Consider the following 4714-nt stretch of genomic DNA (forward strand, 5'->3'; position numbering starts at 1 on the left):
TTGAATCGTTAATATGAGAGACATGTTTGTGTGGTATCAGAAGGAAAGCAGTGTCGGGCAAGGTGGAGTGAAAGGAGAGTGTTTGGGAGACTTGACACTTGGCCTGGGCTTTAGAGATGCTTGGCCTAGGGATGTTGCAGTTTCTAACCTGCTTCCTGGGAGGAGAATTGTGTGCATTGTCCAAGTTGAAAAATTTAGAAGAGGTACATTTGGGGATGAAGAAATAGGATGATGGACATACTGCTGGGGCAGATGGTGGTTGAGAAGGTTTCAGAGAACAGCTCATTAGCTAGTCACAGGTATTCTTGGTGTGGAATCTAAATTTTAAGGGAGATAAATTTATCCGTACTGCCTGTTACATCATCTTCACATTGTTATGCCATGCTCCTGGGGTAATGCTGTGACTACAGGTTTTAGCAAAATCAATTTTACAAGCCCTCTGGATTATTAAAATTATTAGACATGGCTGTATAATGCCAACTTTACAATCTTTGTGCACATGCTTCTTCCCCCTTAATGTGGTGGTGCTCTGCGGAACAATGTTCTCCTCAATATTTTAGACTCCAGGTCTACCACCATCATTGTTGTCCTGGGCTTTCTCTCTCCCCCTCCATGACCAGCCTTAGAAGTGGGCGGCTTTCCCCACGTATCCTTCTGGACACACAGCTAGACTACACTTCCCAGCCCTTCTTGCAGTCATGACTTATGGCCAAAGAAACCGGGCAGAAGGGGTGCTTTCTACCTTCTGGTCTGGCCCATGACCAGTCCTGACCCTGCCCCTTCCTCTCATCTCCTGGTCCTATGAAGAGGTCCCAGTGGACTATATTGAAACTACAAGAGGGAAGGGGTCTAGGTCCGTGACTGACTGTGCAGCTCCCCTCCATTCATCCACAAGGCAGTGCGATGGGAGTGAGACACTAACTTGCCCCCATGTGAAGGCTCACACGGAGCATGCTTTTCTCCTGTTCTGTAGTAGCGTTGTTCCTGCATAGACTAATTCAACAGCAATCAAAAGTTGGATTAATATTATCTTCATAAAGTCTCCCCCATCTCTCCTTCTTTCCATATCTATTTATACTATTTTAGTCTTGCTTCTGTTCTCTCACCCCTAAATCCATCTAATGGTTTTCTAACCATATTACCAGATTCTTATCTTTCCTCCTCTAGTTAACCATCCACTTTCACGGAAAATAGGAGAACAGGAAATAAGAAATAAGAGAATAAAATTGTTGTATGCTTTTGTTAAAACAACAAAAACCTGCGTTATAGAAGTCCTTTCCCCATGCTGTGCAATTTTCTCTCTTGCACTTACCCATGAGAACACCCATCATTCCTTATGTTCACCCGCTTTTTGTTTTTTTAAATCATGGGTCTAACAATTCCCTTACTATCTCCTTACTTAAAGCTGAATCATCCTTGAAATTCCAATTTACATGTTCCCCCTTCCCCCAGAAGTCTTCTATAAACTAGTATCTTGCTGTCGTTCTTATACATTTGGCACTGAACGTGTATTATTCTTCATGGATATTTAGTGTCTACAGCTGAACCAGAGATTCTTAACTGGGTTCATTAATGGGACATATAAATGCCCTGACATTGTGTATTGAGGTGTGCTTGTGTGTGTGTGTGTGACTGACAAAAATGAAAATAAATGTATTGCTAAGTTTTCTATTCATATATGCATGAGTTTATTCCAAATGAAACATGTTTCTGTAATCAGTGGACGTGGCAATCTTCCACAGTAACCCACTTGCCTTAGTCTTGCTAGGGAGCTTCCAAAAAGAGGTCCAAACCAGTGATGTATGAAGGGATCTGCTGAGCCAGTTAAATTCAATGTAGAGAGGTAAGCTCAGAAGGTATGGGAATTTGACATATTTCCTCAAATGACACAGTAATATCATGGGAACTTATGGAGGAGTTTTGAGAAAATAAAAAACTGCATATACAGGTGTGAAAAAGCCACCTGCTACTCAGTCCTTCAAGGGTGGCCAGGGCTGTCACCCAGCAGCTTCTCTGAGAGACCTTACTCAGCCACGCTACACCCCTAGTCTTGCCCCTATAGTCTGATTTTTGTGCCTCATACTCTAAGACCATCTAAATGAAACACAATCGGCGTTTCTTAGGATGTCCAGACTATCATTTTGATGGAGTGTACATTGAAGAGTACGGAATCCTCTTGGGGAAAGGTCAGAGAGATGGAAACACTACTTTCAGATCTCTGTAGACCTAAATGTAGAGTATGTTGAACAATAGCTTCACATTTTGCATAATAAAGCTTCTATGATTTTGGAACAATACTTTTGGACTCTCCCCATATATATTTACGTAAAAAAAACCACAGTCCACGAAAACCTGTGGATCACAACCCAATATTGTATGACTCACTTGCTTAGGGCATGTCATCAGGAAGTATTCATTGCTGGAGGCGGACTTGGTGTTTGGTGAAGAAAGGGCAAGCCAGGGTTGAGGAGACCCTTGGTAAGTTGGACTGGCACATTAGCAGCAACTTTGGATTCAAACTTGTTGGTGCTTTGTGGATTATGCAGACTCAGGCAATGCTTCGTTTTGCTGTCATAAGGCGGCCATGAGTTATAGTTGACTCGATGGCAGCTACCTACCTGTACCTAGTAATACCTCCGGGGTAAGGTTGGGATTGAGGCAAGGTCTCCTCAGAAGAAAGGCCTTGGAATTGTTGCTGCTTTATAACAGGAACAGCTTCCAAGAAGGGAAAGGGAGTCATGAACTCCTTCAGCAGAGCAACAACTTGCCTCTAGACCAGAATCATACCTTACCTTACCTTCTTCCTCTTGGTTCACATGAAGCAGATTGTTGGTAGGGTTGATTGAAGCATATCAGAGCCTTATTTTATTCCTTTTAATTTTTTAATCCAGCTTATTTTATTCCTTTTCTGGTTCCCAGACCCAAACTGGAGGGGAAAGGGGGGGTTAGTTTTTGCCAAATATGGGGATAGTCCTATTATCTTGGTCATTGTCCTGAGATTATTTCCACCATAGCTCCTCTACCAGGCCCTCCACTATGCCTTCATCTCCATCGTCAGACAACATCTCTTTTAAGACTCAGTGATGCTCAAGGGATCCCCACTGGATCCACCCCCTCCGCATCCCCTATTGTTTGCTCAGCAACCCACCCTGGCAGCAAGTAGAGTGCCTTGCTAGCTTTTTCCCTCTACAGCTCTTTGAATGTTTAATAAATTCTTAATTAAAAGCTGGGCATCTCATCTGTTTCTGTCAATAGCTACTCTGTTGTTAAGAAGAGAGGCCTACAGGAGGGAAATGTCAACCCTGAACCCCGCCCTCCTTTCACACCCATAACTGTGTGCTGGCACGTGCGCGCGCGCACACACACGCACACACCAGTAATAGGACTCAGTGCTGTATTTACATAATTCTATTGACATTTTGAGGCTAAAATTATGTATGCTACTTTAATTCACTGTTAAATTAAATTATGAATGTTTGGAACGTAGTAATTTCTTTTGTTCTATGAACAGATTGTTTTATATATCTGCCTATATTACCAAGTTATTAATTTAATGATTTCATAATAGCAGCTCATTCCTCGGGGTAATATAAAGACTGAAGTGCATGCTCCGTACAGCACAGGCAGACGCTGCTTGCCCTATGTGAATTGAAGGTTTTAGAAATAAAGATATTAGTTTTGGCAGAATGTTTAAGAGTGCATAGGAAAACTGGAGGAATGTGTCAGGTCAGCTCCAGCTTCCCAGTCTTATTTTAAAACGGCAGGACATAGTCCATTGCCCATAAGACTGAATGAAAAATAATTTTCTTACAGCCAAGCACCTGACTGAACTCTGGACAGCTTTAAGATCTGCTGCCTCCCTATCTAATATTGCAGCTCTAGACACACAGTGGGTTTGGGGTCTTTCTTCCTGTGGGTCTGCTGACTGGTACCCAGCCACATCCTGGAGATGTGCTACCATGGCAACGTGGCATGGGCCATGTCTTTCAGTTCCTTCTTGGCTTCCACTCCTATTGTAAGAGAGGGCAAAGGGCCAGATGCTGTGTGGTCTGGTAGGGATAGTATGGAGTCTGAATTCGAGGAACTGGCTTGTGTCCCTGAGAGATGGGGATTTGGCTCTCTGTGCCACAATATTCTGATCAATAAAAAGGGTACAATGATATTACCAGCCCAAAACATTTTGTAGGATTGTTGTACGTGTCAAATGAGAAAATTGGAAAATGCTTTGTAATCTCTACTAGACTGGCCTCTTTGGGTTTGGATTGTAAGGGATGTAGGCATCTAACATTAATCGCCATAGAGCAGTAATCATGATAATTAACTTTATAACCTCAGTCCTTCAATTCTCTGTGGGTCTCAGTTCCATCATTGAACATCCGAGATTTGAGTTTGGTCACATCTATGGTCCTCCTTACAACATCTGCCCATTTTGACTCAGTTATAAGTAACTGAGTTATAAGTAGGAGAAGTTGCTAACATGGTTCATTTTCGTTGTGAAGCCAATGCAGTAAGTAGGAACTGACTAAGGAATCATAGACTCTTGGGTTGTTCAATATATATTGAGCACCTCCAACTCACCAAGCGCTAATTTAGAGTTGTGGGTATGATAGTCTACAGTATCCTACCTTCTCTGAGCCTCTGGAAATGTTCTAATAGGAGTGAGACAACTAAACAGATAGCCATGACACCCTGAGATGATGGGATGTCCCCATTT

This window comes from Tenrec ecaudatus, chromosome 8, assembly GCF_050624435.1.
Source record: "Tenrec ecaudatus isolate mTenEca1 chromosome 8, mTenEca1.hap1, whole genome shotgun sequence".
Taxonomy (NCBI): Eukaryota; Metazoa; Chordata; class Mammalia; order Afrosoricida; family Tenrecidae; genus Tenrec; species Tenrec ecaudatus.